Raw genomic sequence first — 23,117 nt, 5'->3', positions numbered from 1 at the left:
TCATGGAGTGCTGGGCTCCGGGACTACTCGGAGACTGAAGATCCCTTGAAGCAGGAGACAACAGGCCTTGTTTGCTGCAAGAGGCACCCTGCAAAGAAAGGCAAGGGCTCACCATCTCCGAAGAAGGACAGCGGGCGGAGAGGACCAAGGGGACCACTCCAGACCACCACTTGTGATGTAGGATCCATGCAGTTCCAGAGGAGAGCAGATCCACGCAGCCAGATGCCATTGCTGTAAGTGCCTGCATATGCAGGAGAGTGACTCCTTCACTCCAAGGGAGATTTCTTTTTGCTTCCTAGTGCAGCTGTAGGCTTGCCGACCCCAGAGGGTGCACATCCATGGAAATATTGCAGTTGCTGTAAGGAGCGGGAGAAACTAATGTTGCAAAACGAGGTCATCTCCGGAGTTGCAGGCTTGTCGGTTCCCGAAGTGTCCAGTTGCGGTTCCAGTGGCCAGGAGCAGAAGTAGACAGTGCAGAGGAGTCCTGGTGGAGTCTTGCATGCTGAATCTAGGGACCCACCCACACATGAATCCCTACATAGCCCTAAAAGGGGGTTTGGTCCCTTGCACAATGACCACCTATCAGGAGGGGTCTCTGACGTCACCTGCCTGACCTTGCCACTCAGATGCTCCCAGGGGCCTCTGCACATCTTGGTTTCATGATGACAAAATTGATTGGCCACCTGGAGGAGCTCTGGGCACCACCCCTGGGGTGGTGATGGACAGGGGAGTGATCACTGCCCTATCCTTTGCCCAGTTTCACACCTAAGCAGGGACTGGGGATCCCTAGACTCGTGCAAACCGGTTTATGCAAGGAAGGCACCAAAGTGCCCTTGCAAACCGGTGGCTTGGGGAGGCTACCCCACCCAAGCCTTGTAGCGCCTATTTCCAAGAGAGAGGGTGTTGCCTCCCTCTCCCACAGGAAATCCTATGTTCTGCCTTCCCCTGCTTGAGCTGGTCAAGCAGCAGGAGGGCAGAAACCTGTCTGAGGGGTGGCAGCCAGGTGGGCTGCCTGGAAAACCCTAGAAGACTGGTAGGAGCAATACTAGGGGGGGTCATCTAAGGAGCCCCCAGAGTGCATGGAATCATACAACCAATACTGGCCACAGTATTGGGGTATCATTCCGACATGTTTGATACCAAACATGCCCAGGTTCGGAGGTACCATTATGTAGCTGGACACAGGTCCAGTGCACGGGTAAAATGGCTTCCCTGCACATACAAAGTTTAATGTAATGAAACTGGAGTTCATAGGGGCACCTCTGCGGAAGAAGGGGTCCCCTCATACACAGGGACGTGCACCCTGCCCTCTGAGCTAGGAGGGCCTACCATACAGGTGACTTACAGTGACCTGATGCAGTGACCTGTGGTGAAAGGGTGCATGAACCTTTTCATGCAGGCTGCAATAGCAGGCCCGCAAACATATTTTACATGGGCTCCCATGGGTGGCATAATACATGCTGCAGCCCATGGAAGACCCCTGGTGTCCCAGTGCCCTAGGTACCTAAGGGCCAGATGTAGCAAAGGGTTTTTCCCAATCTGTGTCAATGGTAAAATGTGTTCGTACATATGGCCCTAAGTACCATACACTATGGACTTATAAGGGGACACCAGTATGCCAATTGTGGAGTGCACAAAAGTTCTAGGCAACCAAATTGTAGGACAGTACCCTCTTTTTGGCATGTTACCCCCAATTTCTGCCTGATGTTAGTCTGTTTGACTGTGCCACTGGGATCCTGCTAACGAGGACCCCAGTGCTTATTCTCTCTCTCCTCTCAAATGTGTCACTACATACTGGTAACTCAGTATTTCATCCCAAATTGGCATACTGGTCACCCCTTATAAGTCCCTACTATATGGTACTAAGGTACCCAGGGCACTGTGGTCCCAAGGGATCCCTATAGGCTGCATTACTTGTGCTCATAGGGGAGCCCAAGCAAAGGCTTCTGCAGGACTGCCATTGCAGCCTGCATGAAATGGTGCATGCACCCTTTCACAGCCATTTTCACTGCACCAGGTCACTTATAAGTCACCTATAGGTCAGGCCTTCCAACCTTTAAGGCCAGTTGTAAAGTACCTGTGTGTGAGGGCACCCCTGCATTAGCAGAGGTGCCCCCACATTGTCCAGGATCATCTTCCCAGACTTTGTGAGTACGGGGACACCATTTTATGCATGCACTGGACATGGGTCAATACCCATGTCCAGCTTCACAATGGTAACTCCGAATATGGCCATGTAAAGTTTCCAACACCTGGGAATTGTACCCCAATACTGATTCTAGTATTGGTTTTACAATTCCATGCACTCTGGGGGCTTCACAGTGGACCCCCAGTACTACCATACCAGCCTTCTGAGGTTTTCCAGACAGCCCCAGCTGCTACCACCTCACAGACAGGCTCCTGCCCTCCTGTTGCTCAAGAAGCTCAGGAAGGCAGAACAAAGCATTTCCTTTGGGAGAGGGGTTTTACACCCTCTCCCTTTGGAAATAGGTGTTACAGGCATGGGAGGGGTAGCCTTCCAATGCCTCTGGAAATGCTTTGAAGGGCACAGATGGTGCCCTCCTTGCATAATCCAGTCTACACCGGTTCAGGGACCCCCAATTCCTGCTCTGGCACGAACCTGGACAAAGGAAAGGGGAGTGACCACTCAGGGGTGGTGCAGAGATCCTCCAAAGTGTACCTGGGTTTTGCCATCTTGGATTCCAAGGTGGTGGAGCACTCTGGGAGCCTCTGAGAGGCCAGTGCCAGCAGGTGACATCAGAGACCCCTCCTGATAAGTGCATACCTGGGTAGGTAGCAAATCACCCTCTCAGGGCTATTTAGGGTCTCTCCTCTGGGTGTTTCCTCAGATTCAGTTTGCAAGATTCCTCCAGGACTCCTCTGAATCTGCATCAGCTTCTGGCCATCGGATCAACCACAGACTGCTCCAGGAACTGCTGTAACTGCAACAAAGTATCCAGGAAGGCAATTGTAACCTGCAACTTCAGCTCCAGCCAGCTTTTGCAACAGTTTCCAAGGTGTGCACACTCTGAGGACTGTCTGTCTTCATCCTGCACCAGAAGAACCAAAGGAATCTCCTGTGGAGTGACGGAGTCACTTCCCTGCTTCAGCAGGCACCTTTCTATGAGGACGACCAGTACTTTGGCACTCCTCTCCTAGGAACACAGGTTGTGGACCAACGTGACCCAGACTGTCCAGTGGTCCAACTGTCTTTAAGGGAGGTAAGAGCTTGCCACCCCATGCTGCGACAGTACCACTGTGCACTGCGTATTCTTCAGTTCCTTGGACTTCTGTTCACTTCTTCCAAGATTCCTTTGTGCACAGTGTAGCCCAGGTCCCCAGCACTCCATCCTGTGACGCACAACTCGCTGGGTTGTTCTCTGGCAGTGTGGAACCCTCTTTCGTAGTGCTGCAACAACCACATTTTGCATCTTCTTTGTCCTGGGACTCCTGTGGGTGCTGCCTGGTCTTCAGAGGGTTCTCTAAGGTGCCGAGAGCCCCCTCTGTCTCCTCAGTTCGAGTTGAGACCTCCAGGTTCCTCCTGAGCCCGGCAGTGCCATTTTGATGCAAGCCAGAAACTTGCTTGAACCAAGGCTTGTTGGATGAATCCAGCGCCAAAAACTGCCTGCATCCAACAACCCGACATGGGACATCTCATGCACCATGCAGGAACCTGCAGCCATCTTCTTTGGTGCTCTTCTGTACTGTTCTTACTGGAGAATCCACACTGGCACCATCTTCTAGGTTAGCAGGGGCTCCTGTCCATCCTGGAATCTTCTGCGACTTCTGGACTTGGTCTGACCTCTCCCCAGGTCTTGAGGTACAAGAATCCATCATTTGTTGCTTGCAGTCTTGCTTGGTTCTTGTAAAATCTCTTATCACGACTTGTAGTGTGTCCTGAGGAAACTTGCAGTACTTTACTCCTGTTTTTCTGGGCTCTGGGGTGGGGTATTTTAGTTACCTTTGGTGTTTTCTTATACTCCCGGCGCTCCTCTAAACACTACACTTGCCTAGGGGGGACTTTGTTATTCGCATTCCAGTGTTTTAATATATGGTTTGTGTTGCCCCAAGGCCTATTGCATTCTATTGTATTTTCTACTGTTTGCACTATTCTATGACTGTTTACTTACCTGATTTTGGTTACTAGTGTATATATTGTGTATAATACTTACCTCCAGAAGGAGTCTTGCATCTAAGATATTTTTGGCCTTGTGTCACTAAAATAAAGAACCTTTATTTTTGGTAACACTGAGTATTGTCTTTTATTGTGTATAAGTACTCTGCCACTATAGAGGTATTGCAGGAGCTTTGCATGTCTCCTAGTTCAGCCTAAGCTGCTCAGCTACAGCTACCTCTAGACAGCCTACGCTGCTAGAACACTGCTTACATTTCACTAATAAGGGATAACTGGACCTGGTATAAGGTGTAAGTACCTTAGGTACCCACTACAAACCAGGCCAGCCTCCTAAAGGGACTGAGACATCCTAGTGTAGGAGGTTTGCCTGAACATCCCCTGAAAAGCCAGAAGTTCTCAGCCAGGCGTGGCACGATAAGGCCACTGTCAATGAAACCACTCTATCCAGCAAATCAGTTGTGTCCACACCACACCTAATAGTGAACTCTATTGCACCTCTCCTGTCCTTCACTGCTTGGGAGAGGATGAGCCGGGCCTCCTCCGGGACCTGTGGCAGCACTTGTGCAACCGTATTCCACAAGGTATGGGATTAATGTACAAGTTATTTACCTTTGGTAACAATATATCTGGTAGAGATATTCTAGTTGCACATTCCTTACCAGATCCAGTCTGACACCTGGGGGAAAGTTTAAGGTAAGGAATCTGCAAATAGAAGTCTCTATCAGATGGCCCAAAAGGTATGCTGTGTTCACTGACAGCAATGCTAGGTTGGCAGAAGAAAACATTTTCTTGCTTAAGCTATCCAGCCTCTTGGATTCCCTGTTCGGGGGAGCGGCAGAGAATGCACCATGGGAAGTTGAGGCTTGTACTATTAAGCTCTCAGGGGTAGGGTGCTGGGTGAAGAAACTAGGATCATCTGGGGCAGGGCGATGGTGGCAGGCAACTGTCCTGTTCACAGGAGCCCCTCTGCTGGGCTTGGAACAAGTTCCCAGAAGGACATTAGCCAGTGCTTCATTAAAGGGCAATAGAGGTTCGGACGAGGAAGCCCCAGGTTGAAGCACTTTGGACAAGAGGTTAGTCTTGACCGTCACCGACGGAAGTTTGAGGTCAAGGATCTTCTCTGCCCTCTTCACCACCTTTGCGTAAGACGCTACCTCCAATAGCCACAGTGGGTGGAGAGAGCAAGCCAGTATCTGGAGGGATGTCTAGTCCACTGGCATCTTCTAGTTCCTCATACCAGTCTAAAATATCAGTATAGGTGTACAACTGGCTGCTCCACAAAATGCTCAGGCTATGACTTAGAGCTACTGGTCTGTGTCAGCGCCGAAATCGGCGTTGAGCGATGTTGTTCTGCCTCACAGTCGTCAGGGATGTGAATGGGGCGGATGCCACCAGTGGGCACTAGTGGTGCCGGGAGCATCGGCTTCAGGACTGGAACAAGAGAAGGTAACGTTGGCATGGTGCTCACCGGTTCAGATCAGATCAGGTCTGTGAGACCCCAGGGGACCTAAGGCCGGAGTGGTCGGCGTGGAAACTGATAGGGCCTTTTCAGACCCTGCAAGGCTCAAAGGCGTTCTAGAGGGGTCGGCCTGCTCAAAGATGAGGTGCATGGCCTCATAAAATTCTTTAAATTGAGTGGGGGTCGCTTCGGAAACAGGGGAGGTGCAGAGTCGGACCTGGCAACGGCTCCACAGAACCATGCCTGGAACACTTGTTGCGTCAGCCGAGGGATGAGGTGAAGTCGAAGTCTGTTTGGACTACTTCTTCTTCTTTTGCCTCTTCCCCGAGTGTCCCAAGGACCTTGAGTGGGACGATGAGGACTTGGGGCTTCTGGAGTGGGCCTGCGGCTTTCTCCTTGATGCGAGACTTCCTAGTGTAGGAGGCTGGCACTCTACGTAGTGTGCGAAGATAGGCACACTGTGCAGGGGGTCCAGGCAACCACACTTTGTTTTACAGGGGTTAAAACTAGGTCACCTAATGCTCTAATTTTTAAGGTAGCTTAGTCAAGCAGTTAGGCCAATCTTGGAGAAGTGCAAAGCATTTGTTGTACTCACTGCATCAGTTTTGCAACTCACACACTCAAAGCAATAACTCAATACCTATTTATAAAAATACTTCAGGTTTTTATATACATTTTAAGACCCAGATCATAAGAATTGGGTATGTACTTTTCGAGATATGAATTTTTGAAATTGAATAAAGATAGTCTTTTTATGCATAATTACGCACCACAGAAATCAATAGACGATCACCTTTAAAAATACATATAAAATCGTACAGGTGATTTACCAAGTTCTTCTTTTGCAGGTTGGTCGAGGTCGTCGGGGCACAGTGTTCAGGCAGCTCCCGGTTCCTGTGGGAGCAGTGGGAGAAGGGCTCTGGAGCTGGTGCAGGGCCACTGCGGGGGACCACTTAGAAAAGCGCTGCAGAGGTAAGTTTAAATATGGATCTTTGGGGTCCCCTTGGAGTTTTGAGGTTGCAAGAGGTGGGGGACCGTTGGGGCACAGGGGGTTCTTTGGTACAGGGCAGCTGGGTGCAGAGCGAATCAATGAGCCAGGAGCTGTGCACAAGGATGCCCCCAGGAGCAGGTGGTAAGTTGGTTCCAGGGTTGTTCACAGCACAGCAGGGGCAAACTGGTGGGAGGTCCGGGTTGCTTCTGGAGCCTCTTGACTGGGGCTTCCTCCTAGTCTTTTTCCAGACGAGCTGTTTTTCCTGGTGTCTGACCTGGGATGACTAATACCCCAAGCTTTGTCATGGTTTGGCCACTGGGGGTGGCAGTGCCACCAAGCATGGCACACTGGCAGGGTTTGTCCTCAGGGTTGTCAGGATGCAGTTTTGTCCAGCTGTGGCATCTGGTTCAGGAGTTAGTGGCTGGTCAGTGAAGTGACCCTCACTGGCTTGATGGTTTCCTTGGGTTTTAGAGTGTTACCTCCAGTCTGGAAGGAGTTCTCTGGCGATTTGTGAAGCCTGGAGGTCCTTTGGGGAATTTTGTAGAGTTGTCCCATTGTCCAGCAGCTCCTCAGCGGTGACTGTTAGGTCTTGGGTGCAGCAGGCAGGGTTTCGCGCCTTTTCTTTGATGCAGCAGGTCCACAGTTCTTGTGCTTCAGATCTTCTTGGTGTTGATCTTCTTGTGGAGGGCGTACCTGGATGCAGGGCACTAGAGTGGCACAATTAGTGCTACTGCCCTCAGGGGACTACCCTTAGTACCTCCTGCCCTGGGCACCTAAGTACCATTTACTTAGTGGCTTATGGGGGCAGCCAAAGGTGTTTCCAATTGTGCCGAGGCATCAAGGCAGATTAGGGAAAGAGCTCTGGGCACTATCGACTTCTAGGCCACATCATACATCAGGCAAAAAGTGGGGGCTAACCATGTCAAAAAGAGGCCTTTTCTCACACCTAGGAGTCCTGCTTGCTGACGTCAACCACCAGGCCTGCAAGCAGCTTTAGGAACCGCTCCCTCAAGGCTTTCAGTGTCATGTCCCGGTAGTCCAAGCATGACTTTGTGTCATGGACGCGCTCGAGACACCATAAACAGACCAGATGGGAGTCCCTAACTGACATATTGCAGTGACATGTAGCACACAGTTTAAAACCTGTATTCTCAAATACATCCTTGACACACTTGAAAAATGGTCTACAAAAAGAAAAACGTTAAAAAATAAAATTAAAAAAAATACGAAAAAGAGACACAGGGGTAGCTCTTCTCCAGATCAGCGCTAACTGGCACGGAAAGAAAATAACTGACGTGGAAGGCACTTATATACGTCACTGAGACATTACTTCCGGCACCAACAGCGCCACTGTAGGAGGCTGGCCTGGTTTATAGTGGGTACGTGATGCTACTTTCACCTTGTGCCAGGTCCAGTTATCCCTTATTAGTAGATTAGTAGTGTTCTAGCAGCTTAGGCTGATAGAGGTAGCTATAGCAGAGCAGCTTAGTCTGAACTAGGAGACATGCAAAGCTCCTACTACACCACTTATATCATATAGCACTATATCATAAGAATCACAAAAAAAGGTACTTTATTTTAGTGACAATGTGTCAGAGATATCTCAGAGGACATACTCCCTTAAGAGGTAAGTAAAATACACAAAATATACACACAAACCAAAATCAGGTAAGCAAACAGATAGAAAAGTAGTGCAAACACTGTAGAATACAATAGGATGCAATAGGCCTAGGGGCAACAAACTATATACTCCAAAAGTGGAATGCAAACCATTTAGGGACCCCAGGCCTAGTGTAGTGTGTAGAGGGTCAATGGGAGTGTAAGAAAACACTAAGGGTGTCCAAGATACCCCACCCCAGGACCCTGAAAAGTAGGAGTAAAGTGACCCTACTTCCCCAGAAACACACTAAAGTCGTGACAGGAGATTCTGCAAAGACCACAACAGATTGCAAAGCACTGAAAACGGATTCCTGGACCTGAGGATCTGCAAAGGAAGGGGATCAAATCCAAGAGTCACGAAAGTGTCCGGGGGGGGGGGGGGGGGGCAGGAGCCCACTAAACCCCGAATGAAGGTGCAAAATGGCTGCCTCTGGGCGGAAGAAGCTAAAGATTCTGCAACAACGGACGGTGCCAGGAACTTCTCCTTTGCACAGAAGATGTTCCACAGTGTGCTGGAGGATGCAGAGTTGTTTCTTTGGAGAAAGACAGCAAACAAGCCTTGCTAGCTGCAAAGGTTGCAGTTGAAGAAAAAGGGTGCTGCCCGGACCCAGGAAGGACTAGGAGGTCGCCACTTGGAAGAGGAGTCAGAGGGGGCCCTCAGCAACACAGAGAGCCCATGCAGAAGAAGGCAGCACCCACAGAAGTACTTGAACATGGGTTCAAGAAAACTGTGCACGGCGGTGGTCTCAACACTACAAAGGAGGGTCCCACGAAGCCAGTGGTCAACTCAGCGAGTTGAGCAATGCAGGACGGAGTGCTGGGGACCTGGGCTAAGCTGTGCACGAAGGACTCCTTGCAAAAGTGCACAGAAGCCCTAGCAGCTGCAGTTTACACAGTACATAAGATTACTGTCTGGCGAGGGGAGGCAAGGACTTACCTCCTCCAAATTTGGACATATGGACCAATGGACTGTGGGGGGCACGTGGGTCCAGCACCTGTGTTCCAGGGACCATGCTTGTCACGATGTAAGGGGACCCAGAGGACCAGTGAAGCTGAAGTTGGGTGCCTGCGTTAGCAGGGGGAAGATTTTGCCGACCCAAAGGAGATTTCTTCTTGTCTTCCAGTCCAGGGTGAAGGCAGACAGCCTTTAGAGCATGCACCACCAGGAAACAGTTGAGAAAGCCGGCAGGGTGAGGCGCTACAATGTTGCTGGTAATCTTCTTGCTACTTTGTTGCGGTTATGCAGGCGTCCTGGAGCAGTCAGCGGTCGATCCTTGACAGAAGTCGAAGAGGGAAGTGCAGAGGAACTCTGGTGAGCTCTTGCATTCATTATCTGGTGAGATACCCACAGGAGAGACCCTAAATAGCTCACAGAGGAGGATTAGCTACGAGAAAGGTAAGCACCTATCAGGAGGGGTCTCTGACGTCACCTGCTGGCACTGGCCACTCAGAGCTGTCCATTGTGCCCTCACACCTCTGGATTCAAGATGGCAGAGGTCTGGGACACACTGGAGAAGCTCACAGTGCAGAAGGGCACACAGAGGGCATCTTAGATATGCACCCTGTATTTCACCCAACCCTCTAGTGTGAGGCTCACCAGTGTGTGCCAGCCTGCCCCTAACAGACAAGTTTCTGACCCCATATGGGGTTAGAGCCTTTGGTGCTTTCTGTGGTCAGGGACAAAGCCTGCTCTGGGTGAAGGTTCTTCACACCTCTCCCCTGCGCGAACTATAACACCTGGTGGTGAGCATCTAAGGCCCAGGCCTCTTGTTACAGTGCCCCAAGGCACTCCAGCTAATGAAGATGCCCCCACCCCGGACCAAACCCCACTTTTGGCAGAAGGTCAGGCAGGAAAATTAGAGAAAACACGGAGGAGTTACCACCGCAGATAGGACCACCCCTAAGGTGTCCAGAGCTGAGGTGAACCCTACCTTGCAGAATCCTCTATCTTGTTTTGAAGAAGAGGGATCAATAGGGATAGGAATGTGCTCTCCTCCTCAAAGGAAGTGGGCATAGGAAGGATGTAGCCCCCCCTCAGGGACAGTAGCCATTGGTTACTACCCTCTGACCCCTGTAACGCCCCTAAATGTAGCATTTAGGGCACACCTGAACTTTGCTCACCAGATTCCTGGTAACCTCAAGTAAGAAGAAAGAAGAAGGATTGCAAAGCTGACCTCAGCAGTGAAAACTCCATATGACAACTGACTTGCCCCCAGCCCTACTGTCCTGTCTGCAGCTTCAACACTCCTACTACAAAAAGGTGGTGCATCCTGCAGGACCAGCTACCTCTAGAAACACGTCTAGAAGCGCCAGTCACACATTTTTAACATAATATAGAACAAACTATACAACAATGGGGGAAGAGGTGTCAATTACGCCCCCCCCCCCCTACTCCCAAAACCATTATGAACTAATACCAAAGTAGGGTACAAGAGTGCTGGCATGCTAGAAGTATCAGAATCAGGAGCATACAAAATCACTCCAAGTTCAGTTTATGGGTAGGCCTAAGCCACGTTGAAATGTCGAGGTGTCCTTGTGAGAACAATGTCCCTTTTCCCTGCACGACACCGGGGTAAGATCTGCTTCACGTTGTTCCGCTGGTTGTCTTCGCGATCTTTGCCACTGGCATTTACCCTCTGTTTTTTCTGATTCTTGGCTGGATGTTTGCCCCATGGAACAGGCAGATTGGGGGCAGTCGGCTTCCGCTCAGTGAGCCATGTTCATGCCTCTTTTGGGGAGTCAAAGAACAGTGTTCTGTATTTTGGCCTTGCCCATTGGCCTCTTGTTGCAGCCCATGTCAGCGACCGTAGCGGCGGGAGCGGATCTGGTGCATATTGAAGCACTGCAGCACAGTATGATGTAATTCAGAGGGAACAACTACCTCTTATGGTCTGTGGAGAGCGTGTGTCGGGGTCGGGGAGTCGACTCGCTTGCACCAGACAGGACCAGAGAAGGTGGACAGGTCCCCCAGGTAGCACAAAAAAGTCAGTCCCTGTCCATCCCCCAGGAGCCCAGAACACCAATCTCCTTGAACCATCCGCGAGTGGACACATTGCAGCAAACACTGTTCACACCATGGGGGCCCAAGCACATAGAACCCTTGTTGATAAAGAAAGCAGCTAGGGGTAGGTGGGAGCAATCAGTGTCATTGGTGCGGCCAATGTGGGGTTTGTGGTCCAAGCATTTAGGGTCTGTCCCACTCCACACCAGCGACAGAACCATAGGGCCCGAGGAGGAAGCAGCGGTTACCCCACTGGAGGCACTCCGTGCAAATTCAGTACCCTGGTCCCCACGAAAACAAGTCAAGGATGCAGGGCCATCACATGTGGGGAACCATGTGTCAAGCAGAGCAGAAGGAGCCTGTTCAAGGCACAAAATCACACAGTAGAGAACACCAGGTCCAGTTGCTCTGTTGGACAAGTTACTTACCATTGGTAATGCCTGATCTGGTAGAGACAGACTAGCCGCAGATTCCTTATCTTAGAATTCTCCCCCAGGTGTCATACTGGATCCAGAAATGTTATCTCAGCAGTACCTCTGCACGTCAGTAGCGGGTGTTGAGTGACTTCGCAGCAACGTCGTCCCCGGACATGACATCAGCCATATATTCCCTACTCCGACGCAATGATGTCAATTTCTTCAGTGACTTGAAGCCGCAGAACAACACAGAGACACAGAGAAACTGACAATAGAAAAGAAAGACAGTGCAATAGGGTATATACCAACCAGAAGAAAAAGAGATGTCTTGAGACATAGTAGAAGAACAAAACACCCAAAACCACCGTAAGCGAAACTAAAGAGTACACAGTTCGCAAACGGGGAGGATGGGTAGGTTGATAAGGAATCTGTGTCTAGTCTGTGTTTCTACCAGATAAATCATTACCAAAGGTAAGTAACTTATCCATCTGATAGAGACAACTAGCTGCAGATTCCTTATCTTAGAATAAGATAACCAAGAAATCCCAAACCATGGTGGAGGGACGCGAATGGACCACACCAGTCTTGCAAGAACAACCCGGTAACACAGAGGAAGAACCAGGCTCGAGAGAGAGTGGGCGAGAGAAAAACATAAGTGACTGATACGAGACAAGTGAACTGCAATTCCTCCAGGGAAAAGCTAAGTCATGGCAGGTAAGTGTAGGAAAGTACCATCTTTCTTGGCATGTTACCCCCAATTTTACATGTATGTCAGTATGTTTTGCCTGTCTCACTGGGATCCTGCTAGCCAGGATCCCAGTGCTCATAGTTTGTGGCTTGAGTGTGTATACCTGTGTAGTGACTAACTGTGTCACTGAGGCTCTGCTAATCAGAACGTCATTGCTCACACTCTCTCTGCCTTTAAATTTGTCACTATAGGCTAGTGACCACTTTTACCAATTTCAATTGGCATACTGAAACTCTCTTATAATTACCTAGTATATGTTACCTGGGTACCCTGGTTATTGGGGTTCCAGGAGATCCATATTGTGGGACGGTAGCCTCTTTCTAGCCTTGTTACCCCCACTTTTGGCCTGTTTGTGAGTATATGTCAGTGTGTTTTTACTGTCTCACTGGGATACTGCTAGCCAGGGCCCAGTGCTCATAGTGAAAACCCTATGTTGTCAGTGTGTTTGATAGGTGTCACTGGGATCCTGCTAGCCAGGACCCCAGTGCTCATACGTTTGTGGCCTATATGTGTTCCCTGTGTGGTACCTAACTGTATCACTGAGGCTCTGCTAACCAGAACCTCAGTGTTTATGCTCTCTCTGCTTTTAAAATTGTCACTGCAGGTTAGTGACTAATTTTACCAATTCTCACTGGCACACTGGAACACCCTTATAATTCCCTTGTATATGGTACCTAGGTACCCAGGGTATTCGGGTTCCAGGAGATCCCTATGGGCTGCAGCATTTCTTTTGCCACCCATAGGGAGCTCAGACAATTCTTACACAGGACTGCCACTGCAGCCTGAGTAAAACTACGTCCACGTTATTTCACAGCCATTTTACACTGCACTTAACTTATAAGTCACCTATATGTCTAACCCTCACTTGGTGAAAGTTAGGTGCAAAGTTACTTAGTGTGTGGGCACCCTGGCACTAGCCAAGGTGCCCCCACATTGTTCAGGGCAAATTCCCCGGACTTTGTGAGTGCGGGGACACCATTACAAGCGTGGACTACATATAGGTCACTACCTATATTTAGCGTCACAATAGTAACTCCGAACATGGCCATGTAACATGTCTAGGATCATGGAATTGTCAGCCCAATACCATTCTGGTATTGGGGGGCAATTCCATGCATCCCCGGGTCTCCAGCATAGAGCCCGGGTACTGCCAAACTAACTTTCCAGGGACTCCACTGCAGCTACTGCTGCTACCAACCCCTCAGACAGGTTTCTGCCCCCCTGGGGCCTGGGCAGCCTGGTCCCAGGAGGGCAGAACAAAGGATTTCCTCTGAGAGAGGGTGTTACACCCTCCCCCTTTGGAAATAGGTGTGAAGAGCCTGGTAGGAGTAGCCTTTTCTGGCCTCTGGAAATGCTTTGAAGGGCACAGATGGTGCCCTCTCTGAATAAGCCAGTCTACAACGTTCAGGGATTCCCCCCCCCCCCCAGCCCTGCTCTGGCACGAACCTGGACAAAGGAAAGGGGAGTGACTACTCCCCTGACCAGCACCTCCCAGGGGGAGTGCCCAGAGCTCCTCCAGTGTGTCCCAGAACTCTGCCATCTTGGATGCAGAGGTGTGAGGGCACAATGGACAGCTCTGAGTGCCCAGTGTCAGCAGGTGACGTCATAGACCCCTCCTGATAGATGCTTATCTTTCTCTGTAGCCAATCCTTCTCTGTGGGCTATTTAGAGTCTCTCCTGTGGGCATCTCACCAGATAACAAATGCAAGAGCTCACCAGAGTTCCTCTGCACTTCCCTCTTCAACTTCTCCCTTTGGAAATAGGTGTTAAAGGCTGGGGAGGGGTAGCCTCTCCCAGCCTCTGGAAATGCTTTGAAGGGCACAGATGGTGCCCTCCTTGCATAAGCCAGTCTACACCGGTTTAGGGAACCCCCAGGCCCAGCTCTGGCATGAAACTGGACAAAGGAAAGGGGAGTGACCACTCCCCTGTCCATCACCACCCCAGGGGAGGTGCCAGAGCTCCTCTAGTGTGTCTCAGACCTCTGCCATCTTAGATCCAGAGGTGTGGGGGCACTCTGGAGGCCTCTGAGTGGCCAGTGCCAGCAGGTGACGTCAGAGACCCCTCCTGATAGGTGCATACCTGACTAGATGGCCAATCCTCCTCAGAGGGCTATTTAGGGTCTCTCCAGTGTGCTTTTCCTCAGATTATGACTTGCAAGAATTCATCAGGGTTCCTCTGCCCTTCTCTCTTCGACTTCTGCCAAGGATCGACCGCTGACTGCTCCAGGACGCCTGCAAAACTGCAACCAAGTAGCCAGAAGACTACCAGCGACATTGTAGCACCTAATCCTGACGGATTTCTCAACTGTTTCCTGGTGGTGCATGCTCTGGAGGCTGCCTGCCTTCACCCTGCACTGGAAACCACGAAGAAATCTCCTGTGGGTCGACGGAATCTTCCCCCTGCTTCAGCAGGCACCAAAATTCAGCTTCACCGGTACTGTGGGTCCCCTCTCATCCTGACGAGCGTGGCCCCTGGAACACAGGCGGTGAACCCTAGTGACCCAGACTGTCCAGTGGTCCAACTGTCCAAATTTAGAGGAGTTTCGTCCTAGCCTCCCCTCCCCAGACAGTAATCCTGTGTACTGCGTGTTCTGCAGCTACAAGGGCTTGTGTGCACGTTTCCAAGAAATCCTGCATGCACAGCTGAGCCTAGGTCCCCAGCACTCTGTCCTGTGATGCTCAGCTCCCTGAGTTGATCTCCGGTGTCGTGGGACCCATCTTTGCAGTGTTGAGATGACCGCTGTGTTCAGACTTCTTGAACCCATGTTCAAGGACTTCTGGGGGTGGTTCCTGCCTTTGCACAGGCTCTCTACATTGCTGAGGGCCCCCTCTCTGTCTCCTCTCCCAAGTGGCGACATCCTGGTCCTTCCTGGGCCCGGGCAGCACCCTTTTTCTTCAACCGCGACTCTTGCAGCTAGCAAGGCCTGCTTGTGGTATTTTGCCAAGAAAACAACTCTGCATTCTCCAGCACGCCGTGGGACATCTTCTGCACGAAGAAGAACTTCCCACCTCCTTCCGTTGTTGCAAATCTTGCAGCTTCTTCCAACCGGAGGCAGCCATTTTGTACCTTCATCCAGGGTTGAGTGGCCTCCTGCCCCCCTCGACACTTTAGCGACTCTTGTACTTGGTCCCCTTTCTTTGCAGGTCTTCAGGTCCAGGAATTCGTCTTCAGCGCTTTGCAGTCTGTTGTGGTCCTTGCAAAATCCTTTATCATGACTTTAGTGTGTTTCTGGGGAAATAGTAGTACTTTACTCCTACTTTCCAGGGTCTTGGGGTGGGATATTGTAGGAGGCTGGACTGGCTTGTAGTGAGTACCAAGGGGTACTTGCACCTTGCACCAGGCCCAGTTATCCCTTATTAGTGTATAGGGTGTCTAGCAGCTTAGGCTGATAGATAATGGTAGCTTAGCAGAGCAGTTTAGGCTGAACTAGGAGACGTGTGAAGCTACTACAGTACCACTTAGTGTCATATGCACAATATCATAAGAAAACACAATACACAGTTATACTAAAAATAAAGGTACTTTATTTTTATGACAATATGCCAAAGTATCTTAGAGTGTACCCTCAGTGAGAGGATAGGAAATATACACAAGATATATATACACAATAGCAAAAATATGCAGTATAGTCTTAGAAAACAGTGCAAACAATGTATAGTTACAATAGGATGCAATGGGGAAACATAGGGATAGGGGCAACACAAACCATATACTCCAAAAGTGGAATGCGAACCACGAATGGACCCCAAACCTATGTGACCTTGTAGAGGGTCGCTGGGACTATTAGAAAATAGTGAGAGTTAGAAAAATAACCCTCCCCAAGACCCTGAAAAGTGAGTGCAAAGTGCACTAAAGTTCCCCTAAGGACAAAGAAGTCGTGTTAGAGGAATAATGCAGGAAAGACACAAACCAACAATGCAACAACTGTGGATTTCCAATCTAGGGTACCTGTGGAACAAGGGGACCAAGTCCAAAAGTCACAAGCAAGTCGGAGATGGGCAGATGCCCAGGAAATGCCAGCTGCGGGTGCAAAGAAGCTTCTACTGGACAGAAGAAGCTGAGGTTTCTGCAGGAACGAAAAGGGCTAGAGACTTCCCCTTTGGTGGACGGATCCCTCTCGCCGTGGAGAGTCGTGCAGAAGTGTTTTCCCGCCGAAAGAACGCCAACAAGCCTTGCTAGCTGCAAATCGTGCGGTTAGCGTTTTTGGACGCTGCTGAGGCCCAGGAGGGACCAGGAGGTCGCAAATTGGACCAGCAGAGAGAGGGGACGTCGAGCAAGACAAGGAGCCCTCTCTGAAGCCGGTAGCACCCGGAGAAGTGCCAGAAACAGGCACTACGAGGATGCGTGAAACGGTGCTCGCCGAAGTTGCACAAAGGAGTCCCACGTCGCCGGAGACCAACTTAGAAAGTCGTGCAATGCAGGTTAGAGTGCCGTGGACCCAGGCTTGGCTGTGCACAAAGGATTTCCGCCGGAAGTGCACAGGGGCCGGAGTAGCTGCAAAATTCGCGGTTCCCAGCAATGCAGCCCAGCGAGGTGAGGCAAGGACTTACCTCCACCAAACTTGGACTGAAGAGTCACTGGACTGTGGGGGTCACTTGGACAGAGTCGCTGGATTCGAGGGACCTCGCTCGTCGTGCTGAGAGGAGACCCAAGGGACCGGTAATGCAGCTTTTTGGTGCCTGTGGTTGCAGGGGGAAGATTCCGTCGACCCACAGGAGATTTCTTCGGAGCTTCTGGTGCAGAGAGGAGGCAGACTACCCCCACAGCATGCACAAGCAGGAAAACAGTCGAGAAGGCGGCAGGATCAGCGTTACAGAGTTGCAGTAGTCATCTTTGCTACTATGTTGCAGGTTTGCAGGCTTCCAGCGCGGTCAGCAGTCGATTCCTTGGCAGAAGGTGAAGAGAGAGATGCAGAGGAACTCGGATGAGCTCTTGCATTCGTTATCTAAAGTTTCCCCAGAGACAGAGACCCTAAATAGCCAGAAAAGAGGGTTTGGCTACCTAGGAGAGAGGATAGGCTAGCAACACCTGAAGGAGCCTATCAGAAGGAGTCTCTGACGTCACCTGGTGGCACTGGCCACTCAGAGCAGTCCAGTGTGCCAGCAGCACCTCTGTTTCCAAGATGGCAGAGTTCTGGAGCACACTGGAGGAGCTCTGGACACCTCCCAGGGGAGATGCAGGTCAGGGGAGTGGTCACTCCCCTTTCCTTTGTCCAGTTTCGCGCCAGAGCAGGGCTAAGGGGTCCCCTGAACCGGTGTAGACTGGCTTATGCAGAATTGGGCACATCTGTGCCCAAGAAAGCATTTCCAGAGGCTGGGGGAGGCTACTCCTCCCCTGCCTTCACACCATTTTCCAAAGGGAGAGGGTGTAACACCCTCTCTCAGAGGAAGTCCTTTGTTCTGCCATCCTGGGCCAGGCCTGGCTGGACCCCAGGAGGGCAGATGCCTGTCTGAGGGGTTGGCAGCAGCAGCAGCTGCAGTGAAACCCCAGGAAGGGCAGTTTGGCAGTACCAGGGTCTGTGCTACAGACCACTGGGATCATGGGATTGTGCCAACTATGCCAGGGTGGCATAGAGGGGGCAATTCCATGATCATAGACATGTTACATGGCCATATTCGGAGTTACCATTGTGAAGCTACATATAGGTACTGACCTATATGGTAGTGCACGCGTGTAATGGTGTCCCCGCACTCACAAAGTCCGGGGAATTGGCCCTGAACAATGTGGGGGCACCTTGGCTAGTGCCAGGGTGCCCTCACACTAAGTAACTTTGCACCTAACCTTTACCAGGTAAAGGTTAGACATATAGGTGACTTATAAGTTACTTAAGTGCAGTGTAAAATGGCTGTGAAATAATGTGGACGTTATTTCACTCAGGCTGCAGTGGCAGGCCTGTGTAAGAATTGTCAGAGCTCCCTATGGGTGGCAAAAGAAATGCTGCAGCCCATAGGGATCTCCTGGAACCCCAATACCCTGGGTACCTCAGTACCATATACTAGGGAATTATAAGGGTGTTCCAGTAAGCCAATGTGAATTGGTAAAAATTGGTCACTAGCCTGTTAGTGACAATTTGGAAAGAAATGAGAGAGCATAACCACTGAGGTTCTGGTTAGCAGAGCCTCAGTGAGACAGTTAGGCACTACACAGGGAACACATACATATAGGCCACAAACTTATGAGCACTGGGGTCCTGACTAGCAGGGTCCCAGTGACACATAACAAACATACTGAAAACATAGGGTCTTCACTATGAGCACTGGGCCCTGGCTAGCAGGATCACAGTGAGACAGTGAAAACACCCTGACATACACTCACAAACAGGCCAAAAGTGGGGGTAACAAGGCTAGAAAGAGGCTACTTTCTCACACAACCCCCCCCCAAACGAAGGACAATAAGGCTAACCTTGGCCAGTTGAGACTTTATTGTCTAAGTGGTGATAAGTAGAGAGTAGCTCTGCAATAGACTGGTTACTCCCTTTATCATCCACTATATGGTTACTTCCCTGTGGGGATGTAAACCACCCTGTTTGAAGTTTTTTAGCTAAGCAACAATGTGAAGATGTATTTTCAGAGTTTCTATCAGTAAGTTTTAGTTTAGAGCAGTGGGAATTGTCCACTGAACCTATTTGTAGTGATGGAAGTGCCAGACAGGGATGCTGTCTCAGAAAAGCCATAGCTGGGCAAAAACTATGTCCATATGGCTGGAAGATAGAACAGGGATGCTGTTTCTCTTGAGTTGGAGCAGGGCAGGGATGCTGTCCTATGAGCGCCACACTAGGGCAGGGATGCTGTCCTAAGTGTTGTGAGGCAGTGCAGGGTTTCTGTACTAAAGTTTCTCTGGGAGGGTTGGAGGGATGCTCCATGTTAACTAAAATGGTGCTCTTTTTCTCACCAATGTTAGTTATCCCACAGAGAGGTACTTCTACCTCAGGGAGTCCAGTTTTGCCAACTGATGATTCCCTTGTAACAGGTGCCACCCCAGGAGAGGTTTCTCCCACCACAGGAATGGTATCCTGAATGGTAGGGTGGTTAGGGGATACTGTGATACCCTTTTTACCTTTTGATGGAGAGGGATCCTGAGTTTTCAGGCCTTCTCTCCTTTGCTTTTTCATTTCAGTAGAAATGAGAGGGAACAATTCCTCAGGGATGCCCAGCATGGCTGCATGGGCATAAAACTCTACATCAGCCCAACCTGAGGCCTCTAGGTCATTACCTAAGAGACAGTCTACAGGTAAGCTAGGTGATACCACCACCTGCTTAGGGCCAGTAACTCCACCCCAACTAAACTGAATTATAGCTAAGGGAAGAAACTTAGTGGAGTTATGGACATCAATAATCTTATACTGTTGTCCAATGATGTGTTGATCAGGGTGCACTAGGTTTTCAGTCACCAAAGTGATACTGGCACCTGTGTCCCTGTAGGCCAAGGCCTCAACACCATTTATTGAAACTGTCTGCCTGTACTTATCCATTGTAAGGGGACAAGCAGCCAGTGTGGCAAGGCCAATGCCACTAGGTGTGACAGAAACTGTCTTGGGAGTGACTACCCCAGTTTCTACTATGGACCCAAAAGTGAACCCAACTACACCCTGTAGGAAAGTACCATCTTGCCTGGCATGTTACCCCCATTTTTCACTGTATATATGTTGTTTTAGTTGTATGTGTCACTGGGACCCTGGTAACCCAGGGCCCCAGTGCTCATAAGTGTGCCTGAATGTGTTACCTGTGTAGTGACTAACTGTCTCACTGAGGCTCTGCTAATCAGAACCTCAGTGGTTATGCTCTCTCATTTCTTTCCAAATTGTCACTAACAGGCTAGTGACCAATTTTTACCAATTCACATTGGCTTACTGGAACACCCTTATAATTCCCTAGTATATGGTACTGAGGTACCCAGGGTATTGGGGTTCCAGGAGATCCCTATGGGCTGCAGCATTTCTTTTGCCACCCATAGGGAGCTCTGACAATTCTTACACAGGCCTGCCACTGCAGCCTGAGTGAAATAACGTCCACGTTATTTCACAGCCATTTTACACTGCACTTAAGTAACTTATAAGTCACCTATATGTCTAACCTTTACCTGGTAAAGGTTAGGTGCAAAGTTACTTAGTGTGAGGGCACCCTGGCACTAGCCAAGGTGCCCCCACATTGTTCAGGGCCAATTCCCCGGACTTTGTGAGTGCGGGGACACCATTACACGCGTGCACTACATATAGGTCACTACCTATATGTAGCTTCACAATGGTAACTCCGAATATGGCCATGTAACATGTCTATGATCATGGAATTGCCCCCTCTATGCCATCCTGGCATAGTTGGCACAATCCCATGATCCCAGTGGTCTGTAGCACAGACCCTGGTACTGCCAAACTGCCCTTCCTGGGGTTTCACTGCAGCTGCTGCTGCTGCCAACCCCTCAGACAGGCATCTGCCCTCCTGGGGTCCAGCCAGGCCTGGCCCAGGATGGCAGAACAAAGGACTTCCTCTGAGAGAGGGTGTTACACCCTCTCCCTTTGGAAAATGGTGTGAAGGCAGGGGAGGAGTAGCCTCCCCCAGCCTCTGGAAATGCTTTCTTGGGCACAGATGTGCCCAATTCTGCATAAGCCAGTCTACACCGGTTCAGGGGACCCCTTAGCCCTGCTCTGGCGCGAAACTGGACAAAGGAAAGGGGAGTGACCACTCCCCTGACCTGCACCTCCCCTGGGAGGTGTCCAGAGCTCCTCCAGTGTGCTCCAGACCTCTGCCATCTTGGAAACAGAGGTGCTGCTGGCACACTGGACTGCTCTGAGTGGCCAGTGCCACCAGGTGATGTCAGAGACTCCTTCTGATAGGCTCCTTCAGGTGTTAGTAGCCTATCCTCTCTCCTAAGTAGCCAAACCCTCTTTTCTGGCTATTTAGGGTCTCTGTCCCTGGGGAAACTTTAGATAACGAATGCAAGAGCTCATCCGAGTTCCTCTGCATCTCTCTCTTCACCTTCTGCCAAGGAATCGACTGCTGACCGCGCTGGAAGCCTGCAAACCTGCAACATAGTAGCAAAGACGACTACTGCAACTCTGTAACGCTGAGCCTGCCGCCTTCTCGACTGTTTTCCTGCTTGTGCATGCTGTGGGGGTAGTCTGCCTCCTCTCTGCACCAGAAGCTCCGAAGAAATCTCCCGTGGGTCGACTGAATCTTCCCCCTGCAACCGCAGGCACCAAAAAGCTGCATTACCGGTCCCTTGGGTCTCCTCTCAGCACGACGAGCGAGGTCCCTCGAATCCAGCGACTCTGTCCAAGTGACCCCCACAGTCCAGTGACTCTTCAGTCCAAGTTTGGTGGAGGTAAGTCCTTGCCTCACCTCGCTGGGCTGCATTGCTGGGAACCGCGACTTTTGCAGCTACTCCGGCCCCTGTGCACTTCCGGCGGAAATCCTTTGTGCACAGCCAAGCCTGGGTCCACGGCACTCTAACCTGCATTGCACGACTTTCTAAGTTGGTCTCCGGCGACGTGGGACTCCTTTGTGCAACTTCGGCGAGCACCGTTTCACGCATCCTCGTAGTGCCTGTTTCTGGCACTTCTCTGGGTGCTACCGGCTTCAGAGAGGGCTCCTTGTCTTGGTCGACGTCCCCTCTCTCTGCTGGTCCAATTTGCGACCTCCTGGTCCCTCCTGGGCCTCAGCAGCGTCCAAAAACGCTAACCGCACGATTTGCAGCTAGCAATGCTTGTTGGCGTTCTTTCGGCGGGAAAACACTTCTGCACGACTCTCCACGGCGAGAGGGATCCGTCCACCAAAGGGGAAGTCTCTAGCCCTTTTCGTTCCTGCAGAAACCTCAGCTTCTTCTGTCCAGTAGAAGCTTCTTTGCACCCGCAGCTGGCATTTCCTGGGCATCTGCCCATCTCCGACTTGCTTGTGACTTTTGGACTTGGTCCCCTTGTTCCACAGGTACCCTAGATTGGAAATCCACAGTTGTTGCATTGTTGGTTTGTGTCTTTCCTGCATTATTCCTCTAACACGACTTCTTTGTCCTTAGGGGAACTTTAGTGCACTTTGCACTCACTTTTCAGGGTCTTGGGGAGGGTTATTTTTCTAACTCTCACTATTTTCTAATAGTCCCAGCGACCCTCTACAAGGTCACATAGGTTTGGGGTCCATTCGTGGTTCGCATTCCACTTTTGGAGTATATGGTTCGTGTTGCCCCTATCCCTATGTTTCCCCATTGCATCCTATTGTAACTATACATTGTTTGCACTGTTTTCTAAGACTATACTGCATATTTTTGCTATTGTGTATATATATCTTGTGTATATTTCCTATCCTCTCACTGAGGGTACACTCTAAGATACTTTGGCATATTGTCATAAAAATAAAGTACCTTTATTTTTAGTATAACTGTGTATTGTGTTTTCTTATGATATTGTGCATATGACACTAAGTGGTACTGTAGTAGCTTCACACGTCTCCTAGTTCAGCCTAAGCTGCTCTGCTAAGCTACCATTATCTATCAGCCTAAGCTGCTAGACACCCTATACACTAATAAGGGATAACTGGGCCTGGTGCAAGGTGCAAGTACCCCTTGGTACTCACTACAAGCCAGTCCAGCCTCCTACATTGGTTGTGCAGCGGTGGGATAAGTGCTTTGAGACTACTTACCACTCTTGTCATTGTACTTTTCATAAGAGAAAAATATACAAAACAAGGTCAGTGTATATACACATAGCCAAAAAGTTTTG

General features: G+C 50.2%; 1 protein-coding gene and 1 long non-coding RNA gene across 5 annotated transcripts in view; one reads left to right on the top strand and one right to left on the bottom strand.

Moving 5' to 3' along the window:
- Nucleotides 1-23,117, bottom strand: part of AK9 (adenylate kinase 9) — an 824,487-nt gene that overhangs the window by 213,115 nt on the left and 588,255 nt on the right. The gene's annotated exons all lie outside the window — the stretch shown is intronic.
- LOC138295903 (uncharacterized) overlaps nt 1-23,117 on the top strand; it is a 419,369-nt gene that overhangs the window by 50,931 nt on the left and 345,321 nt on the right. The window contains exon 4 of the long non-coding RNA XR_011203710.1: nt 6,443-6,566. This is a non-coding gene — a long non-coding RNA (uncharacterized lncRNA). The remainder of the gene's footprint in view (nt 1-6,442; nt 6,567-23,117) is intronic.

Source organism: Pleurodeles waltl, chromosome 5, assembly GCF_031143425.1.
Source record: "Pleurodeles waltl isolate 20211129_DDA chromosome 5, aPleWal1.hap1.20221129, whole genome shotgun sequence".
In the NCBI taxonomy this organism is placed as follows: Eukaryota; Metazoa; Chordata; class Amphibia; order Caudata; family Salamandridae; genus Pleurodeles; species Pleurodeles waltl.
The sequence above is the reverse complement of the archived record's forward strand: the minus strand, read 5'-3'. Positions and strand labels throughout refer to the sequence as shown.